Here is a 22,922-nt window from a genome sequence, read left to right on the forward strand (position 1 = left end):
TTAAGGCCGGGGGAGGTGGGGCGGGCGGGCCAGCCATGGGGGCAGGCTGGGGGAGTGGGCGGGGGATGGGGCCTGACAGGGGTCCCTCCCATGGTCCCCTGCCCCCTCCTCCAGCCCCCTGCCCCCCATCCCATACTTACCTGCTCCGAGTCTGGCTCCAGCTCCCTGCTGCAGCAGGCAGGGACTGCCCAAGTCATCTAAGCTCTCAAACTCTTTTCCGAAGTTTCAGACAGCTTTGAATCGATTCAGACCTTTTTATTGGTCCCCTGATTCAATTTGGATTTGGAGACTTGGCTACCGAATCGGGCCAAATCTCCTCTGCCCCCCATCCCATACTTACCTGCTCCGAGTCTGGCTCCAGCTCCCTGCTGCAGCAGGCAGGGACTGCCCAAGTCATCTAAGCTCTCAAACTCTTTTCCGAAGTTTCAGACAGCTTTGAATCGATTCAGACCTTTTTATTGGTCCCCTGATTCAATTTGGATTTGGAGACTTGGCTACCGAATCGGGCCAAATCTCCTCCAAATCGAATCAGTACCCGAAGCTTCACACGACCCTAAAGTAGGTAAAACTAAATGAAGGCAGGCAAGCACTCAGGGGGTAAGCTTATTCTCTTTCCTGGGGGCTGCTGTTTCTGTCCCAAAGGACCAGTTAAGGCTATGCCACTGTGCTAAGTGCAGGCCCTGACCTTGCCTTTGTTGTTTCCTGTTTTTAACTAGTGAATAATACTTTATTGCAATGGCTGAGATGAGACCTGCCTGATGTGGAGATGGCATCTCTATGAGGGTCTTATTGAGATGGTAACCTGGGTTGGGTATCTCTCACAATCCACAACAGGCGCTAAATGGTTTTGCTCCTCATTACAGCAGAATGGGTCTAAGCTCATTGCTGGATCCAGTTACAGGGCAGAGCAGTGGAGTGTTATGAAACCAACCCCCCGTCCTGGCCCTGTGGCATATGATGTCAGCAGTGGGGTACACGTATGGGCCAGTTGGCTTGTAACCCTGACACACTTATACTTCCTGTCAGCCAGTTGCTGCATCAACTGATTCTGCCCATCCTAAATTAAGAGAAAAGGACCAGAACAACCAAATGCCAACACACAGCCAAGTAAATCCCCTTTCAGGGCAGCTGGCATTAATTGTTTAACTAGCCAGATCCAGCCAGTATCTCCCTGACTCCCATTTCTCTTCCTTATATCAGTGTACAGTGTCCTGTTGCCCTGGTGGGGCAAGTGGGCAACACATCAGTGACAATACCTGTCCTATGGTTTGAGTGTGCATGCTGCAATCATCTGAACCCACAAACTAAATCCTAAGGGAAGAGGGGGAGGAAACAGCCAACCACCAACCCAGGCAGCTGCTCTGGGGAACTTGCTAGGAAAAGCTTTCAGTTCACGTGGCAGCTGATTGGGAACAGCTGGGCCATAAAATGGATTGGACAGGGACAAGGCTGGCAGAGGGCCTTCATATACTGGGGCAGTGTTAGGGCTGATGAAGAAGGACCCTTTGCTTAGAGGGGCAGGGCTAAGAGGACATTTCTGATCTAATCCATACCAGGTCTTTAGTTAAGTGACTTGCCTGGGAATGGGTTTGGGTTTCTTGCAGGGCATTTCCCCCATAGAGTGTGATTTAGTCCTGGGATGAGGTCAGGATTGAGAAGCATCAACAGAGCTGAGAGAAGCCCAGGACTGGGTAGTAGAGGGGTGCAGTTAGGAGTGAGAGGTGTGGGTAGAGCTGTATGTGAAGCTCAGGGCTGTACTAGCAGGGCCTGCAAGTCAGGATGGGGGTCAGTGGCCATGTGGTCTGGGGCCTACAATTAGGACAGCCTGTGCTGCATCTCAGCACCGAGGGGTGTCAGCCAGGCTGTGCAGGAGGGGCTTGCTGCCCCAACCATGGTCCTCCCCTCATCCCTAGCTAGCCCTGTCCTTCCCTCGCCTCCATGCAGTCTCTTTACTCCAGCTTATCTCCTTCCCTAAAAACTCTCTCCCTGATTCTCCCTGTGACACGGTGTTTCTTTTAACTATGCCTTGAGATCCAAGCAGGCTGCTTTGCCTGGGCACTGTAGGGCCAAGTACTGTCACATGGAGCCTGAAATAATCCATCACATGAGGGGCAGAATAATGAAGTTTACCAGCTTGCACGGCTCCCCAGACCAGTAGGCAGCACAGAGTGTCACTTACAACACTGCCATTCAGGTCCGCTTACAAAACCCAGTAAGGCAGTTATGTAAGTGCAGGAAGGCCAGAGCATGCTGGGGGCAGGGCCAGGAATTACAAACATACAAGAGGAGGAGGTGGTTCTGCAAAAAGCTTTGATTTGGGACCAGCGACCTCTGATCTACACTATGATTAAAGATCTACAGAAAGGTACACAGTCTGCAGCTTAATCTCGGGTCGCTATCAGCAGGAGAGTGCTGGACTTCCTCTCATGCATATGCCCCCCCAGGGTTCCTTGGGATTATGAAAGAAATGAGACCTGTGATGCACAGCTGACAAAGGCCCCAGCAAGGCAGGTAGCTGAATGCTGAGAGAACTGAGGCTGAGTGCATCTGTTGTGATTTCTTGAGAAGGCCCAATGCAGAAACAGAAGCAGTGAAGCTCCCGACCAAAAGAAGGATGGAGCCCTCTGAAGCTTTTTAGGAACAAGCTCATTCTACTACTGCTGCTTCTAGCACCTCCCCTCAACCTCCTTGCTGGTGTCACAGCTCTTCAGCACACAATAAGAGAAGGCAAGGCTGCTCTAAGAATAAGGGCACTCGCTTGACCCTAGGAGATGTGGGTCCAAATCATTCCTCTGCCACAGATGCTGTGTGGGACCTTGGTCAACTCACTTCACCACGCTGAAGCTCAGTCCCCAGCTGTACAAGGCTGATAATTCCTAACAATCACGTGACGCTTTACATCCATAGGTACCAAGGCACCTACAAAATCAACATCACAACTCCCATGTTCAGGGTGGGTAAACTGAGACCAGGAGAGAGGAATCACTCATGTTAGGTTGTCCAAGAGGCTACTAACAGAGCCTGGAATAGAATCCAAGTGTCCTGAGACCTAGTTGGCTGCTCTGTCCATTAAGCTACTATCCTTGGACACTGAGAGGAGGAACTGGCAGGGTTCCAGATAGATCCCAACACAGACAGAAAGGGGAATGTTTGCACCTTGAAGGGGGCTGGTACTACATAGGGCAGTTTGCCTGGAGGTCAGTTGGTTTGGCTTGGCATTGCAGACAGCTGGTTGTCCAAGTTCAACTGTTGAGGCATAGGGGTGTGTGGGCCATCATAACAGCAGCCCCATCCAAATAGCTTGCAACTTATCCTATTTCGTCAGAGTTCACACACAAAGTCACAAGGGCCCACTGAAATGGGAGATGAAGTCTATGAAGTGTGACCCTGGGATGTGGAGCAGGAAGAGAGCACTGATGTCTCCTCCCCAGCAAGGTCTTCCAGGCAAATCCCAGCTTCCTATACCTGACCAAACAGGAGGTGACAATAGGGCTTGAACCCTGAGCCCACAGCAGTAAAAGCCAGAGCTACTATCACTCACACCACAGAAGCTGCACTCTTAGCTTTTCCATGAGGACGGGGAAGGGAGGGGAGAGAAAGGAGAGGAGGAACCCTCCAGAACAGAAAACTGCTAGTTTGCTGCTGCTTCTCCAAAGTGACTGAGGCAGGAGAGGCCCATGCACAGTTTGCATCTACAGTATTTCACATGCGATCCCTGAGGTAAGGCTAATGCAACAGGGATGTCACTGGAGTTTGTGCTCCTAGGCTGTGCTTCTGCATGGCCACTGCTGAAAAGCAAAGGGAAGTAAGGGCAAGATAACCCTCCCTATAAGGGATCCATGTGAGCTCACTGGATACTGCTGCCACAGCAGAAACCTTACCAGGATGAGTGCCTGTCCCCAGCTGGACCTGCCCCTAACCCCTTGACTGGGATGCCAGCTCCTGGCCCCTTTGGACCCTCTCTGCTAAAATTCTGCAGACACAGATAGTTAATGTTTAGACAACAGAGAGGGAGCATGGTAGATGGGGAGGGGAAAAGGTGTGAGGGGCATAGGGAACCTTGATTTAGGCGCTGTGCCACAACCACAGCAAGCTGGAATTTTCCAAATGCCAATAGCCCAGTAGCAGACAGAAGAGCAAACAGGACTTGGGGGGGTGGAGGGTGGGGGTTGGGCTTGGGAGTCCCAGGAACAGCATAAACAGAGCATTGGAAAGAGTCATGGGCCCAAAGCCTCAGCTGGAGGAACATCTCCAATGGGGACTGCAGATGGCTGGGAGAGCTGGGGATATGTGCAACGTGGGCGAAAAATTAGAGCCCACACCATGTGTTTGCTCGTTCCCCAGGCAGGCCAAGCTGGCATGGTATGTTCACATTCTCCACTGATATACACCCTCCATCTGCAGGGGCTGGGGGGCAGTGTTTGCACACCAGGCCAGACAGAGCAGTGCTGGCCTCCTAGGCTAGGGACAGATATTCAAAAAATCTGAGCCTGAATTGATTCAATCTTTGTAGGTTAGTCTAACCTGGCTAGGCTGAACCGGTTTGTAACTGGACAGACATTCTCTCTGGACTGAGGAAATTCAGGCACATGCCTGCTGTGGTTCAAGCTAGAAGCTGTGGGGCGGTAGAGCAGCCCTCCCTTCCCTTGTACAGTACTGAGCTGAGGAGGGCATGGCCAGGCCATGGCAGGACACTCTGATTAGGGAGGTCTGCCTGCACTATCCCAGGCTTTTCCCTGATGGTTGTTCAAGGGGCAGATGTGTTGCCAGACCCCAGACCCCTGCTAGCATTCTAAGGCAAAGGTGGGGTGTGCAGTGCATGCATCTGTTGATGACACAGAACTTTTCAGTCTCCCTCCCTGCTTCTTTATACTGTCTGCAGCAAACTGACAGGTGAGCAAGCCAGTAGGGGGCTGATAACAATGATTATATCAGCCGTTCAGCAAAACAATAGGCTCTCTCCATTACTTCAAACTCTTCTTAAACAGCTTACCAGCTTACCAGCTGACCTGTTGATTAGCTCCAAAAAGCCCTAAGTGGTCTGTGACAGGGGTCCATCCCCAGGCCTGTCTAACGTAAACCTCTGTCTTTGGGCTACCCACCCACCTATCTTTCCTGTCATGCCTTAATGGAACAATAATTATGGTGTTACTCAAGTGGGAGGCTGCCCATTTACTACCCCAACACTAGAGGTTGCTATCCACCGCTACAAACCTCCACTACATGGTGGCCCACACCTTGCAGATAGTATATAAATGTAGACCGGCACCCTAGGGCGCTGGGTCGGCTCACTCCCTGTCACTGTGCCTCTTGGCACTGGGGTCTTCTCCCTGTCTCTGCACCTCCTGGTGCTGCACCCCCTGTTGCTGTGGTCTGATCACCCCCTGTCGCTGCACCCCATGGCGCTGGGGTCTGATCATCCCCTGGCACTGCGCCCCCCCCGGCGCTGGAGTCTGATCACCCCCTATTTTTGCGCCCCCCTGGCACTGGGGCTTTGCACAGTAGTGTGCCTCAATGAGGCCTCCTCCTCCCCAAATCACCTCTGCCTGGTCCACCAGATAAAACAATAACATAAATATGAACCCCTGGGCTATAACATAATACAAGTCATACAAGCCACACTCTGGCTCCTTAAAAACCCCAAACTGCTCTTTGCGTATTGAGCACCCCCCCCAGCTCTGGGTACCTTGTAGACTCGGGTCTTAAAGGGGCAGCCCTGCCTCTTTGTAACAGGGCTAGGGTTCCCTGTTACCCCCCACCCCTTCTCTTTTGTCTGGGGCTTCAGCTCTTTCTCCGACCCTTCTTCCTCTTCATATTGGCGGGAGAAGTCAGCACTCGCATTCTTGACTCCTGGACAATGTTTCACCACAAACACTAGGGCTGGAGGCTGAGAGCCCACCGCATTAGCCATGTATTGTCGGTCTTCATGTTCTGCAGCCATCAAAGCATGGTTGTTAGGGTAAACTTTCACCCCAACGGATAATATTTAAGTGTTTCTATGGCCCACTTAATAGCCAAACACTCGTTCTCTATCATGGCATAATTCTCTCATACAGGTGCAGTTTTCTTATATATGCTATTGGATGTTCCTCCCCCTTTTCCTTCTGGACTAACACCACTCTGTTTGATGCATCTATCTGGGCTATAAAAGTATTATTAAATTCTGGTGTGTATAATAGTGGATGTAAGCATAATGCTTTCTTCACCTTCTGGAACGCTCTTTCCGTTCGAATGGGTGGCAATAGATATCATTGGGCCACTGCCCAGAAGTGGTGCTGGGTACCAATATATCTTAGTCTTACTAGACTATGCCACGAGATGTCCGGAGGCTGTGCCAATGTGAACCGTGTCAGCCCCAAAGGTGGCAGATGAACTGCTAAAAATATTTGCCAGAGTGGGACTCCCTAAAAAGCTGTTAATAGATCAAGGGACGAATTTTACATCCTGAGTTTTTGAGCGGGTGAGCAAGACGTTGGGAATTAGATACCTAAAGACTGCCATTTACCATCCACAAACTGATGGGCTAATGGAGCGATTTAACAGAACATTGAAACAGATGCTGAAAAAGTTTGTTGTAGAGAGCCCACAGAAATGGGATCGCATGTTGCCGCCTTTGTTATTTGCAGTACAAGAAGCTCCCCAAGCCTCGACAGGGTTTTTGCCCTTCAAACTGCTGTATGGACATCAGCCACAGGGAATACTAGACTTGATTAAAGAAGGCTGGGAAGAACAGCAAAGTAAAGATAAGAATCTGATCCGGTATGTGGTACAGTTAAGGGAATGCCTAGAGGGGTGAGGAGGGAAGCTTTAGGAAGTATGAGCGAAGCCCAAAAGAGACAAGTAACACATTATAATAGAAGAGCTCGTGACAGGAAATTCAAAGCAGGGGACAAAGTGTTGGTTTTGGCTAGGAGAGTAAACTACTTGCGCAATGGCAGGGACCTTACAAAGTTATACGTCAAGTGGGACCCGTAGACTATGAGATACACAAACCAGATAAGAAGAAGAAAAAGTTTACCATGTCAACATGTTGAAGATGTGGCAAAAACAAGAGTGTTTATATGTGGCCATTCACATGTGGTTCATATGTGGCCAATGAGCCAGAACTGGGACCCTCACTGAGGGAAGTGGGCAAGAAGGGTAACGTAAAGCTGTCACCATGACTGTCAGCAGAATGGAAACAACAGGCCGCCAAGCTGGTAAAGGAATACGGGGACATGTTCCGGGAGATGCCCAGGGTAGCCCTCTGGGTCAAGTGATCCGTGAAAACTGGAGGTGGATTTCACAAAAGCTACAGAGCCAGATAAAAGAAGAAATCGAAATGATGTTGGAGCAGGGCATAATACAAGAATCCCACAGCGCCTGGCAAAGCCCCATTGTCATAGTACTGAAGCCAGATAGAAAGATTCGCCTTCGTATTGACTTTCAGAAGGTAAATGTGGTGGCAAAATTTGATGCCTATCCGATGCCCAGGGTTGATGAGATGGTGGAGAATATAGGGCAAGTTAGTTATATCTTCACATTGGACTTAACAAAGGGCTATCGGCAGGTCCCCCTAGCCCCAGAAGATCAAGAGAAGACAGCCTTCACAACTCCATGGGGTCTGTGTCAGTTCCGGCATATGCCATTTGGACTTCACGGAGCCGCTGCAACATTTCAGCGCTTAATGGACAAAATATTAGCTCCCTATGGGAGATATGCAGTGGCCTATATTGACAATATTGTCGTGTGTACATCAGACTGGGTTGGACATCTGACGGCATTGTGGGCAGTGCTGCAAGATCTACAGAAAGCCAGCCTAACAGCCAATCCAAAAAAATGTACAATTGTGAAAGAGAAAATGAGATACCTCGGATTCCAAGTAGGCAGTGGAAAAGTAAAGCTGTTGATGGACAAAGTGGAGGCACTATGAAAGTACCAAGGACCCCAAACAAAGAAACAGGTGAGGGCCTTCTTAGGCCTCGCAAATTACTATAGGAAGTTTGTACCTCACTTTGTGGAGCTAACAGTGCCATTGACAGAATTAATAAAGGCAGGAGCCCCGGGGAGCTTTTGGTGGATGATTAGGGGTCACTCTCTGGCACGTGGGGCATGAAGCATAGTAATTCACTACTTCACGTAGTAATCCTGGCCAAAAAAATCTTTCCCAAATGCAGGCTTCTGTTTTGTCCCTCCCCAGATGTCCGCCCATAGGAAGTTCATGGGCGACCTTCAATAGGGCCCTCCTGTAGTGCAGGGGTATCAGTAGCTGTACTATCTCCTCTCCCTTGGTTTTCCCCTGCTCAACTCTATAGAGGAGATGATTCCTCACCTCAAATTTCAGGGTTGTCCTCATCAGCTCTAGTTGCAATATTTCACCGTTGCGTCGAGCCAGATGTTCCTGAAAGGCATATCGGAAATCTTCCTCCCGACTCTGCTCCAACCGAAAATGGCCTTCATCGCATATTTGGGCGGTGTCCACCTCCTGCTTTTCCTCTTCCTTGTGCGGGAGAGGGTCTCTCTCACTGATGAATCCTTCAACCATGGGTGTTGGGCTGGGGTTATGAGGCACCCTTACCCGCCTTTCACCAGGGTGGTATCTGGCCTGGCATTTCCTGGGGACTCCCATGCAACCAGGAGCCCCACCAGACCACCCACTCCAGGCAGGGTGCAGTTTTAGGTCATGCCCAGGACCAAAATCTTCCAAACTGTCTCTCTGTCTGGTTCCTCTCCCCTATGGGAGGGCTTTCTCATCTCTTCTGCTCCCTGTGGGTTAGGCCTCCCCACTTCTTTGTTCTGTCTTTCCCAAGCTATCACTGTCAATAACTCTGACCAGTCATAACCTATCATTAGCAGATAGGGTGACTACTCCCTTACCTCTACTAGCATCTGGCAGGTTTTATCGCCCACCTGCAGAGTGACCCACACTCTGCCATACTGTACTCTCCCCGCACCAACATCGACTGGATTTCTGATCTATTACTTCTCTGTCTTTTCTCAGCAACATGTATCTCTGCACTACCGTCTGGGATAAGCCTGTGTCTAACATAGATAGCCTGCACCCACTGTCCTTCTATTCTCGTGTCTGCCATGATTGGAGGTTGGCATGATTGGAGGTTTCCTAGCAAACTGCTCCTCGCGTATTGAGCAGCCCCCAGCTCTGGGTATCTTGTAGTCTCAGGTCTTAAAGGGGTAGTCATGTCTCTTAGTAACAGGGCTAGGGTTCCCTGTTACATGGTCACTGTTCTGTCTGCCTGTCACAGTGAAATTGGAGACACACACATACACCTCTCAGCATTAGCTAGCATACCACATGCCTGTAGTCCGTGGGGCTGGGGGATTCCTGCTTGAGCAGCCAGCAGTGAGGGAGGGTAGGGAAGGGGGAAGCCAAGCAGACCCTGCTGTACCTGCAGTCTCCGCCAGAGCTCCAGTGAGGGAGCAGAGGAGAGGGGCCAGCTCTGTTGTGGAGCAGCGAGCCCAGCCCAGAGAGCATGCCGGGATGCTTAAACTAGCAAGGGATCTGGGACAGATGTTGCATAAACTGGTTTGACCTAAATCAGTAAAGTCTGATACTATATTCAAGCAGGTTTATCTCAAACCAGTTTCAGCCATTTTCAAACTGGTTTATGTGCAATGAATATCTGTTCTGTTACAGGTTTAAACAAGTTTCTGATCACTTAAACTGGTTTCTGTGTAATGTCTGTCCCTAGCCACAGTCAGACCTCATGAACAGCCTGTAACATTGTGTAATTAGCACACTACAGGCTCCTGCTGCAGACAGCCCTGTTGCACTGACACGCCTGGAGGTGATCTTTAGTGATGCTTTCATGTTACAAATTTCTATTGACAGTAGATAGTGGGGGCAGGAGGGTATGCTGGTTAAGATACTCAACTAGGAATCAGTACCCAGGATTCAATTCCTGATACAGGCTCCCTCATGACTGACGTGTGCCCCCAGAGGCTGGGGGGCACAGCGACCACCCTCAGGCAGCGGCGGCAGTGGTGTGGCGGCAGCAAGCAGGGAGCTCCCGCAGGCGGTTGCAGCAGTGTCAGTGGGGGGTGTGGGGGGGCAAGCACTGACTGGTGGTTGATGACCGCCTGCAGGTGCCACTGGGAGCGTCGGCAGCACTTCTCTCATAGGGTGCACCGCTAATCTCAGGGGGTGCACATGCCCCTGCGTGCACCCCCTATGCATCACCAATGGGCTCCCTTTGCAACCTTGGTCAAATCACTTGATCTTTCTAAACTTCATTTCCCCACCTGCCAGTGGGGTAATACCCTTTCTTTATTTACCATATCTGTTTTGGTTCTAGGCTCTGAGGAAGGAACCATCTCCTCTAGATGTGGGCTCAGGGCCTGACTCACTGAAGCCCTGACTTCAGCCAATGGTGAGAGGTAGGAAGCAGGAGAGTAGAAAGCAGCTCTCTTCCTTTGAGTCTGCAGAATATTTCTGCTTGATTTAGATGCTTTTAAAGTTTCGTCTTGGCCACTTCTCTGGCCAACAGACCAGAGGCAAAGGCCAAGGGGAACAGCTGGGAAACATCGGTCTGGTCTGTCCAGCTGCATTTTGCTATTCAGGGTGCAGAGTATGTCAGTGCAGCTTGGTGCATATAATGGCAGGGCACTGCACTGACTTGGTGCTGCAGGCGACAGACATGGTTATGATATCAGTCTCTCACATGCAGGGAGTGAGCACTAGAACCATGCACCTCTGGGCCCTTGAGCTAAAGGAAACCTCTGAGCATTCAGAGGAGGAGGAGAGCTATTATCTCTGGGGGCAGCCCCCAGGGGGCAACATGACTCATCCATACAGGAACTGGGGAGGGCTGGGCAGCATACAGCATGGTAAGGGGAATGAAATTAAGCCAGCCACACTCACCCAAGTCAGCTGATGCACTCCAAAGCTGGGAGTTCACTTGTCAGGCTACTCTGCTTCAAACCTGCTCCCAATCCTCCCTCTCTGGTAGGTCCCAAGTGGGATGAATCCAGAGCAGTCTTGTGTGCAAGCTTCTGAATCTAGAGCAACGGTGAATTTGAGCGGACAAGGCATAGGGAAGAGCCACTGCTGACCTGGCATAGCCAAGCCCCTGTTCGGATGTTCTTCTTAGGAGTGGCCAAAGCTACACAGGATATTTTGTGTTGAACAAAGTTCAGAGTTCCCTCTTTTGTTTCAGTGGGAAAGTCTAAAAAGTTCATTTCTGTTTGAGCAGATCCAACACTAGTTATTTTTGCCATCAGTTGTCAGACTGCAGCAGCACTTTGTGTAGCCCTTGTTGTGACCTCCACCAACAGTCCGTGACCCATGGAACAGGGTACGCAGAAGGGACCCTTCAGAGTCAATGCCAGCTCACAGTCTGACATGCAGAGGCATACCTGCTGGATAGGCAGTGCTGAGCCCTGGCCAAGGCCTTGGTATGGAGTTCTAGACATATCATTTGGTTCTGAGCTCTGGCCTCAGCTCCTACTGTCTTGGACAAGACTGCAAGCACTTAAGCGTGGAGACTGCTTGTTCTTGTATGTGCATACCCCAGCTGGGCACCACTTCATGCCAACTTTGCTTGGGGTGCTAAATGCAGTGGAATCAAACAGCAACAGCAATGGCCTTGCTCACAAACCCCTCATCTGACTCTCCAATACACTCCATGCCCGAGAAGCTGCATCATTCTGTTTGCTTTTCTCACAGTCATGCATACAACTTCTGCCTTTCTCTGCCTCCAGGACAGACAACTGAATCGACCCATATGTCCTAGTTCCTACATTTGTAACCATGAAAGCCCCATAAGCCAAGTGTTTCAGCTCTAACTTGCCATGCAGCTTAGTGCCCTGGGCAGTGGTCCTCACTGCCTACAGCTCTTTTACTACACTACTTGAAGGGAGTGGCAGGCAAAGCCATTGGCTTTAAGAAGGTCTGTGACTGCTTGCAGATAGAAAAGCTCCCACTGATGGCAACCAACTGCCACTTTCAGCACAACAATTTTGTAATTTGTAAGTTAAGCACCAGGAGGTGATAAGCTCCTTTGTAAGAATGATTTCATAATAGACTGATTGATTGAGTTCACTCATACCTCTAGCAGGCACACATCCATACACCCATCCGTCCAGGTTCTTCACTTCTCTGAGCCTTGTTTCCTCATCTGTAAAATGGAAAAGGAGGTATTGACTTAATTTGTAAAGCATCTTGAGATCTACTAAAGATAAATGCTTCATGAGAGCAAAGTATTGCCATCACTGTTACTCTTCTGACTCATATTAACAGACTGCCTGCCAAGTGTTTAAACCTGTAACTAACACAGGAATCCTTCCCTCTTCCTTCCCATCCTGCAGGAGAGGATAACTCATTGAGACAGTTTATTTTTGCATATGTATGCACAAGCAGGGTCAGGTACAATGTGCGTAACAGAGTGAGAACTGATTATATCGTGTGTGCGTTGGGGACTGTCTGTGTGCACATAACAAAAGCTTACCTCAGGAAACATAGTTTGCATTTGGCTCTAAACTAAAGAGGTTTGTGCTTACTTTTTTTCTCTAGTGGCAGCAAGGTCCACAGCCTAGGTCCAACTCCTATGAGCAATCATGCACCTCCCCACACAATTGGCACTTTACTTGTGAAGGTGGAACATAGCTTTGGGGAGGCTGTAGCTGTGGAGGGAGGGGCAGAGCCAGTCTTAGGGGTAGGCGACATGGGCGACCCAGTCCACCATTATCAGGGGGGTGCCACACACACACACACACACATACGTACACACATACACACACGCAGCCTGCGCTCACAGCAGCGCTCTCCTCCCACCCCATGCAGGAGGAGCAGTGCCCAGTCCAACCCATCTCCTGTCTCCAGCCGCTGCTCAGGAGAAGCTGGGCCGGGCACATGTGGGCAGGGTTGCACCTGCTCCAGTCTGCTCACCTTGCTCCTGCACAGCAGCAATAGTGCCTGCCCACCCACCTGCCTGGCACTCCATGTTGCTCCGCCTCCCTGCTGGACTGTGCCCCATGCCCCGTGCCCCTGCCTGCCTGTCTTTCCCTGCAGCAGCACTGTTGAGTTGAGGGGAGGGTGAAGGGGGGTACCAAAATACAAGTTCACCGAGGGCATCATTTTCCCTAAGGCCAGATATGGGGAGGAATGTTTCTCAGATAATGCTGTGGCCATGAAGGAATTCATGTATTGAGACCATTGGTGTCATCTCTTGGTTATAGACCTGTAATACATTTTTTGTCTATTTGGATGAATTTATGGGTTACTCATGTGTCACTAAACTGGATTGATAGACTAATCATGTCCATCCAGCCATCCTTCCAAGGAGTCTACAGTGTGCTTCTTTCAGTGTTGAGATCCTGCACAGTGTCCATCTGGGCATCCAGCATGTTCTGCAACTATTCTCTGCATGTGTGAGAATATCCTATACTGGCTAGCTGTCCTTAACCACATGCTTGCTTTTCTTATAATCTAAATATCTTGGAGAGGCTCTGACCCAGCCCGGGGGGGGGGGGGGGGGAAGGAATTCAGATCCCAAAGGGGATGCTACAGTTCAGGGCACATGATCTCATGAGCTGGAAGTATCAGCCTTTGTACTCGTTCTGCTTGATCTGCCTCTCCAGAGACAGAAACTGATATGCTTTGCAGCCAAGATTACATGTAGCCTCTTCCAACACTAAGTTTTTGGGACCCATGGGAAAAGCCTCCAACACCAGCCCTCAGTGGCAGTGCCAGGCCTGTGGTCTCTCTACACAAGCCATGGTCTCCACTGAGGTGACTGGCAGTCCCAGGATGCAGAATACAGCACAGAAACCGATCAGTCATAATCCAGTCATGGTGAAGGAGGATAAAGCATCTATTATGCTCCACGAGGCAAATGAATTAAAAAGGAAACACAAAAGGAAGCGAGTGAGTTATACCGGGGAGAAGGGTCAGCTCATCACAGAATAATGGAGGCCTCTGTGTCCCCAGAAAATATCCAGCACAAGCAGCTGTCCCCATTGCCAATGTGACTCTGAGCTGGAGTGGCTACTACCCAGCTGGTCCTGGATCTCTCAGCTGGGGCTGCGTACCACTGAGCACAAGTGAAGGCTTATATGATGCAAAGAGTCAGGGGGAGCCAGGGCAGGATCCTCATTTCATCATGCTTGGACCACCCAGCAGCCTAACATGGGTCCGGGATGCTGGCATTGACCAATCCTCCTGCTAGGAGGTGAGTAATTTCATATATTACATAACCACATAGTGTTCACATCTCCTTCCCAACAGTGCCAAAGGTTTCCACAGACCTTGTTTCTGAGCACTGTGACCACCCACTGCTGCCCCCTTCTCCAAGCAAACTGCAGTCCTTGAGGTCCTGGTACAAACCAGGCCTTCTTCTCCTTCTCAGTTTCCCCAGTTGACTCACCTGCCACATCTAGATGTTAAATCAGTAGGCAGGTCCCTAGAGGCTAAGCCTTTGCTAAATGGGCAAAGCAACTCACACAGCAGAGACTTCTTGTTCTTCTGGTGTGTGGTCTCTTACAGCTTAGCAGCCAGCCCACCCCTGCAATGTCCTCTTGGGTTTGCTTGTCATCTTTGCAGGGCTCATTTCTATCTTTCCCCCCCCCTTAGCAGGTCCTTCCCAGCACCAGCCTCTTCCTAAATCAGCCCTTAATCCTTCAAATAAGCCCTAACTAGTTGCAACCTGACTTCTAGCCTGCTTGGACCTAGTTGGGTATCTTCACTCTAGCCTTTCCCCAAGGCTACTCACACTGTCTGCTCCCTTGGTCTAGGCTTCTCTTCCACAAGCTCTGCTGTCCTCTGAAACTTGAGCAATTTTGCCCCCAGCTGCTGGAGGGCAGTGCCTCCCTGTCTGTTTTATCCCTCTGAAAGGGCCCTTCCCTCTCTTCCTTATAATGGAGACCATAGGGCCCTGTTTCAGCACTTAAGGAGATGGGCAGAGCCTTTCTCTGTATCTCTATATGTCTAACCAGTGGTATGGTGGCAGCTCACTTTAGGGCCTCTAGTAGAACTTAATGCAAGGTCACAAATCCTGAACTGAAGTCATGGTGCTGTAAGGTATATGTGTGCTCACAGGACGACTTTCCTGCCTGACTCAGACTATCCAGACAATTCTAATATTGTAAAAGCCTAGTCTGTCTGTCTGTCTGTCCAGAATGCTTTATTCGCACTCTGATTGGCTGACAGAAACAGCCAACCAGAGTGCTCTAAGCGTGGGGGAGTGTGGCTATGATTCCGAAGCCACTCCGAGGGCCGGACAGAGGGTGGGGGAGCGTCTTGGCTCCTCCACCCCTCTCCCTGCAAGAGGCAGAACAGCAGCAGCATGGAGGGTTAGGTGGCAGCACTCCATCCCAGACCCCTCCCCCCAGCTCCACCCCCTGTCATTCTTGACCGGCAATTGGCTGGTATCACATAAGGACAGACTTCGCTTCCACACTGTAGGAACTCACCCAAGCAATTATACAATCCAGGCAGCGTGGAGCTTCCATCAGAGCTCCTTGGCCATCTGATTGTGTAACATACCTGGTGATCCAGCAAATTACTATATCTGGGAATATAATGAGTTACCATGGTCACCTCTGACATCAGACACTGGCTGGCACACATGCCTGGCAGGAGGGGAGGGGAGGGGAGGGGAGGGGAGGAAAGATTGGAGCAGAACCCATCCACATGGCCTCCCTCTTCACAGGATGCCCCCAGCCCAGCTCCAGAGCCTGCTCTCTCAGGCTCCCCACCTGGGGTTATGAAAGCCCTCTCATTGGCAACCAATCAGTGGGAAGCTGCAGGACTCTGCCCCCTTCCCTCCCCTAAGAACTTGATCACAATTGGCTCCCAATCCTTTAGCAGGGCACATGCCCTTGATCTGTGAAGGCAGTTCCTCTCCACCTGTTAAGTAAATAGATTAAAAAATAAAAGACTTCTACAACTGAAAACATAGGGCAGGTACATGCCCAGGGTCCATCTCAAGTCTTTCCACTGAAAGCATTGCAGTGATTCTGCATTTCTAATAGTGCAATTTTGTCTGGATACAGTGTGTATCATAGACCAGAGAAACTGAACTTAGTGCCATGTGGTTCACAGGGTGGGGATGTACTGCCTTGCTCCTAACTATAGCTCTCAGCTAAGCTAAGATGAGAAACCTGGTACTTAAAAAGTATCAGAGCTGCTAAAACAAGAAAGCACTGTCAGTTAGGGCCAATCAGGCTGCTTAGACATGTAGTTGGCAGCTGTGAACTGAGAAGACACACCCTCCCAGGTGAGGTGACCAGCTTCTTCGTCTTCTCCTTAACCCAGTTTTACAGGTGTCCAATGGTGATATTATTACCACATGCCCAAGAGACTTGGGACACCTCCAGTAGGTCTTTCCCTGGGCCACTTTGCTTAAGTTCATGGACAGACAGAGGGGAGGTGCAAAGTGGGTGTGGCCATACCCCCTTCCTTTGTGCAGCGCATGCTCCCTAAGCTCTGAGCTCACCAGATCCTCAGTGTGGCTGCCAGTGAAACCCAGGGGTGAATGCCATTGCCACTCATGCCCCACCCCTTTGGCCACCACCAAACTTAGCAGTAGTAAAAAAGTGGGGGCAAGCACAGGTAGCATTCATTCCCTGGGATCTGGATCTGTGGCAGTGAAGGATCTGGCAGCACTCATGCCAATCAGTTGGTAAACTCCAAGAGGCTCAGTAAGCATGCATGACACAGCCAAAAACAGATGCAGCAGGGACCCTAGCAAACAGGACAGATGCAAGTTGTGCCACCACTCACACTATCTGAAGGTACTGAGATATTATGGTGACATATGGCATAGAAGATGTCACCCCACATTGTGGGGTCACAGACTCAGTTCACCTGTTGTCCATGTTGCTGTCACTCCAGCTCCTGCTGGAGGACTCGCTACTGCTGTCGCTATCCTGAGTCCCATTTGTCTCTTCCTCTTCCTTGCTGTCACAGCCCCCTTCCCTGCTGGTGGGAGTTGGAAGATCCTATGCCAAGTGTCTCTGTGCTAGGTGAATTTGGTTACATCCTCTCCATCCTCTACTACTGATTTCCGGTAGTAGGTCTGGAGTTCGCTCAGAGCCATTTTCACACAGTCTACCACCTCTATATCTGTATGCCTGTACATCAGGAGGTTCCTGGCTTTCCACAGGGTGCTCCTGATGCAGGATGCAAACTGGTCAAAACAGGCCAAAGAGTTCCCCTGGTGTTTGGCGAGGTGTCCATACAGCGCTGCTTCTCTGGTCAGCGGGCTGACAGTGGTAACCGCCTCGCAGAGCTGCTTCACCCTGTTCCTTACCTCCTTGGCGAGGTGCAGAGCCAGAGGATGTGGTTGATCATTTCGGTGGCTCTGTAGCAGTTGGGCCATGGGCAGCTGGGTCTCCCTGGCCGTCCCTCTCTATGCCTCAGATCCCAGCCCTGGGATCTACACAAACTTCTACAAGGTACATTGATGCTATCTCAGCAGCCTGGACCAGACAGCTCACCCAGCTCTTCCAGCACCCCCTGCTGAAGATCTCCAGCTCACCCTTCCTTGCGGTTCCACCTGGAGGAGCATTCACATGTGCTAATCCTGGCAAGGTCCATAGGAGTGCTCATTTTGGGGTCATTAGTGGAACCTCTGTGCACTGGAATAGCAGGAAGGCAGCAAAGGAGAACTGAAGGGCATCTGCAGGACAGTATGTGGGTAGAGTCCCAGACTGGGGCTGTGAGGTGGGAGTGAGGGGTACCGATACATCTAGGGGAGGAGGAGTACAAGAATGAGAGGGCAGGGGACTGGGGGTGAGAGTGCAGGACACCATCAGTACTGCGTGTGGGGAGCCCAGCACTAGGACAGCAGGGTGGGCTGTAGGGTTGGGATTAACTATAATCAGCAGAGCTGTGTGTGGGCACACAGGGTGGGGAGGGAGGGTGGCAAATCTGGACTGATGTGTATTGGCAGAGCTATGCAAGAGAAAAAAAGTCCTTTGTTTAAAATGATATGCATTTGCCTGAAGAATTTGCAACTGTTTTTGACATGTGCTCCAGGTTGCTGAAGCTGTTATCTGGGCTGTGACTGCTGGGAGTAACTGGAAAGAAGGCTTTCTCTGGCATGTCTCAGACCGCAGGAAAAGGGCACTGCATTTAAAGTCTCCTTGTTAGCAAGGAACAAAAGGGAGCACAAGTCACACCCATAATTTTCTTCCAACTTTGGAATAAATTGACTTTCACAAAATCCTTCTGTTTCCTCCCATCTTAGATTGCAGGCAGGTGGTCTGTAAAAATATGGGATGGGAGAAGAAGGACAGAAAGAAACTGCACTGTATGTAGATGAGATAGACAGGCAGCAGACAAACCAACAGATGGCTAGGTAGATAGATAACATGAGGACAGTGGGAGCTGGGAGCCTGGTGGATTAGGGGTTAAGTGATGGGCAGGGAGGAGAGAGGTATTTCCCACATGTCAAATATTCAGTGTCTGCTACTCCACAGCTCATCCCAATTTCACTCTGCTGCTCCACTGGGGAGGGGGGCAACAGAGCTTGTCCTGCCTCAAGGCATGTGGGCCCAGCCCAATTACAAGATCAGTTTATTCTTCTCAAAGCTCTGGTTTGAGTTCCATCAGGTGCAGGTGCTTGGTTCTGGGCCTGTGGATAAGCCCTATCCCCGCAGGGGTCTGGTGAGGAGTGAGTGGTAGGGGAAGGTGAGGGTCACAGCAGGCAGAGCCAATGACAAGAGAAATCACAAAAGCAGCTGCCTGCTTTACAAGCAAAACACAGCCACTACCTTTGCATCCGGACAATCTACAATGCTCTTGCAGCTAGAGATGCTTGTTGAGCAAGGCAAAGAACAGTCTGGATGCAACCCTGACCATCCTAAAAGCACCGAATCTCCAAGCCCAGATGTGGGAATCAAGGAACTGTTGATCAAGCATCATTACTATGAGAGTCCTGCCCCAAGACAGAATCAGGGCCCAATTGTGCTGGGTGCTATGCAGACCAGTTATTTTGACTTCATGGGATGTCCAGCACAAGCAGAGCAGTGTCACCCAGGTTACTCACTGCATAAAGCCCAGCTCAGACCCATCCCCTGGACCTGTACCCACAGAAGGGCCAGCAGCCAGGGGTGCCCTTGAAGCAGAGGTGGAACAAACAGGCTAGCCACGAGGCAACAAGGCAGCCGTGTTCTTCCCCAGCCTGCAGCTTCCCTGGGGTGCTCTGCTTGGTGTCCCCCCACTTGTTTTGGCCCTATGACCTTGCACATGCACGCCCTGTTTTCTTTTTTGTTGTCCCCAGGAATCAGTTGGTGTTTTTAAGGCGCTGGCTGCCAAAACCCAGTGGCAGCGCCTAGATTTTAGAGACATCAGAAAGACCACGGCTGGACCTGCTCCTTGACACAGATCCAGTGGATGTCGGAACATGCCGGCCGCCCACCCAGTGGCGGCCCACAGAGACTAGCGGTTTTTATCCGTGAACTGAGGACACCAAATAGTCCCAGGGTTGCTCTACATAGCATATCACAGTGACTTCATCTGGAGGGAACGGGACCTAGACAGCCTGGAATGTGCATTGCTTTTGCCCTTGACTGCAGTGCTAACCTATGCTTAGAAAAGGATCTCTACGACCAGCGCTGTTTTGTGAGATGGCTTCTTGCAGACATCTAGGGCTTTGTCTAGTCAGAGGAAAGGAGGGTCCCTCCTTTGGACCCTTGAGGGAAGGCATGAAGCCTCTGAGGCAGTAGAGCCCCCCCATACAGTTAGTTCTTCCTTTACTCACATAGCACAATCTCCCCTCACCCGTCCTGGCACAGAAGGAGATTTCTGCAGCAGGGACTGCATGGCAAACAGCAATCCCCCGGCCAGCTGGAAACTGCCTCTGCCCTTTGCTTCCGGTCAGGACCCCCCGCAAGGCTGCCTCAGTCTCCTGGCTCTTCAGTGCTGCCTGAGTGAGTCTCACTGAACCAACAGCTCTGCTGTTTTCTGTCGCCTTCCTCCAGGCAAGGTGACTGCTCTGAGGCCTGCCACTTGTTTGTGTTTGACTCAAGGCTTAGACTTTTATTTCTATTGGGGTTTCTGGCTGCAGCTTCCAGCTGCTCCTAGTTCTCACCTGTTAATACAAAGCCAACGTTCCTTTGCTTGTGTTCGGATAACTGAACTAGTTCTCCACACACCCTATCCTCATGATCACGCCACCCTCTGCCCCCATGCTGGTGATCAGAGCCTCCTGCATTGTGTGGAAGCTGAGTTCAATGGGGCAGCAGGCCAGAACTTGATAAAAAAAACTGGTGATTAAAATTCAGGCCCTGAGACGGGGACAGATTGTGCTGCAGGTTTAGTCAGGCAGCATCACAAAAGAGCCTGTTTCTATCCCCTGACACATGGATTGGGGAATAGAGTGAGCAACATAGTGATGGCCTCAAGTCCCAGTTCTGCCAGCCATGTGCATCAAGGCCACATCATATTCTGTGCCTCAGTTTCCCCATCTGTTAAAGGAGTCATAACACACATGGTGGAGGACCATCAAGAGTTAAGAACCTGGGCCAACTGGAGCTCTATAACTACCCAACATAGAACATTTGTAATTCACTGAGGTTCTTGGGCAAAAGGCACCGGAGAAGAATAAAGCAGCATCATGCAAGTTAAAAGTCTCAGGTGGACGAGCAGCTACAGTTCTAGCTTAAAACCAGGTCTCAAGGTCTAAGTCCTTAATCTTCCTGTGTAACTTTGGGCAAAACATGCAGCCTCTCTGTTTCAGCTTCCCACCATGACATGAGAACCGTAGCGTGTCCCTGCCTTCCAGGATACATATGATCACGGCATGAGAAAGTTCAAGGTATATGGATGCAATGGAGTTGGTAGTATAACAAGAGTGGGTAATGGGGGCACTAGCTTACACTACTCTTAAATGGAGTTCAAGAATAGCAGCTGCCACAGCTGACCCAGCCCCTGCCATTACTGCCACCCAGGGTTCAGACCCTGATGTTACACCTCATATATGAGACTCCATACAATGATAAAAAGGAGTCAGTAGGGCTGTGCTTGAGCTGGATTTTAGCAGTGGGCCACTGCATGATTGGAAATGAGACATCTGTGTGCTGTACCATTGGGCCCAATTTACACTGCATTTGCCAAAGGGGTATTTCACTAGATTCCATCAGCCAATGCTCATGGGAGCAAAGGTGACAGTATGAGTGCCACAAACGCACCAGAAATGCTAGGTACTTGCTCAGTTGGCTGAAGCCCATTCCACTGTCTTCACTGCCCAGTTACTCATGGTAGGTATAGGAAAGCTTGGGTGGGGGTGTCTACAAGCACTGCAGTCCCCACTCCTGATTCCAGCACATACACAGCTTTGCTTTTGGGCACAGAATCGATTTCCCTAGGATCCAAGCAAGATAAATGTCCAAATGTCTCTTAAAGGAGTCCAGAGTAGGTGCTTGCACCACCTCTGGAGGCAGTCTGTTCCAGGCCTTGGGGGCTCAGACAGTAAAGAAGTTCTTCCTTATGTCCAGCCTGAAATGGTCTTGGAGGAGTTTGTAACTGTTTGATCTTGTCATCCCTTGGGGCGCTCTGGTGAACAGGCGTTCCCCCAGATCCTCATGCACACCCCTTATATACTTATAGGCAGCCACCAGGTCCCCCCTGAGCCTGTGCTTTTCCAGGTTGAAGAGTCCCATGGCTCTCAGCCTCTCATCATAAGGCCTGTTCTCTTGGCCTCTGATCATGCGCGTGGCTCTCCTCTGGACTCTTTCAAGCTTCTCCACATCCTTTTTAAATTGTGGAGCCCAGAATTGGATGCAGTACTCCAGCTGCAGCCTCACCAAGGCCAAGTAAAGCGGGAAGATGACATCCTGGGATTTGCTTGAGAAGCATCTATGGATGCAAGCCAGAGTTTTGCTCACTTTACCAGCTGTGACATTGCATTGGTGGCTCATATTCATCTTGTGGTCAATCATGACCCCCAAGTCCCTTTCGGGCATGGTGCTAGCTAGCGTATAAGTGTGCTGTGGGTTTTTTTTTCCCCAAGGTGGAGTACCTTGCATTTTTCGGTGTTGAACACCATCAGGTTTTTGTCCACCCATTTTCTGAGCCTGTCTAGGTCGGCCTGGATCACCATCCTGTCCTCAGGTGTGGATGCTTTACCCCAAAGTTTGGTGTCATCAGTGAACTTGGCCAGTCCACTTCTGGTACCAATGTCTACATCATTAATAAAGATGTTAAAGAGTATAGGCCCAAGGACGGAGCCTTGGGGGACACCACTGGTCACGGCGCACCACAATGATTTACTTCCATCTACTACCACTCTCTGGGTCCGACCTCGGAGCCAATTCCCCAGCCATCGGACTGTGATGTAGCTGAGGCTGCAGTTGGCCAATTTTTCCATGAGATGATCATGGGGTACCAGATCGAAAGCTTTTTTTAAATCAAGATATATGACATCAATCTCCTCTCCCTTGTCCAGGTGATATGTCACCTGGTCATAGAAGGAGATGAGATTGGTCAGGCAAGACCTACCCGCAACAAACCCATGCTGGGTACCCCTCAGGATGTTGCCATCAGCCAGTTTGTCAAGAATGTTCTCTTTGATAATTTTTTCCAAGATCTTCCCTAGGATAGAGGTCAGGCTGATAGGCCTGTAGTTCCCTGGATCTACTTTCCTCTCGTTCTTGAAGATAGGTAACACATTGGCCTTCTTCCAGTCTTTGGGCACTTCACCTGAGCACCATGAGTTTTTGAAGATCTGTGCCAGTGGGTGAGCTATGATGCCTGGCAGCTCCGTAAGTACCCTGGGGTGTAAACTGTCCAGGCCAGCTGACTTGAAGTTGTCCAGTCTCTCAAGGTGTTCCTTTACATGGCCTACATTGATAAAGGGTAACAATTCTCCCTCACCCTGGCTGTCCCGTACCGTATTGAGCAGGGCTGTCCCTTGGGGCTGGTGAAAAATGGACGCAAAATACCCATTAAGCAGGTTGGCTTTTTCCTGGGCGTTGGTTGTCAG

The 22,922-nt window shown here is 50.4% G+C and overlaps 1 long non-coding RNA gene across 1 annotated transcript in view; it reads right to left on the reverse strand.

Annotated features, from left to right (window-relative positions):
• The window catches only part of LOC112550321, a 49,290-nt gene extending 29,470 nt beyond the window's left edge, over positions 1 to 19,820 (reverse strand). Inside the window, exons 1-2 of the long non-coding RNA XR_003094102.1 lie at positions 19,701 to 19,820; positions 12,045 to 12,113 (exon numbers count right to left, since the gene is read on the reverse strand). This is a non-coding gene — a long non-coding RNA (uncharacterized LOC112550321). The remainder of the gene's footprint in view (positions 1 to 12,044; positions 12,114 to 19,700) is intronic.
• Between the last annotated feature and the right edge of the window lie 3,102 nt (positions 19,821 to 22,922).

Source organism: Alligator sinensis, unplaced genomic scaffold (genome assembly GCF_000455745.1).
Source record: "Alligator sinensis unplaced genomic scaffold, ASM45574v1 scaffold858_1, whole genome shotgun sequence".
Lineage (NCBI taxonomy): Eukaryota > Metazoa > Chordata > Crocodylia > Alligatoridae > Alligator > Alligator sinensis.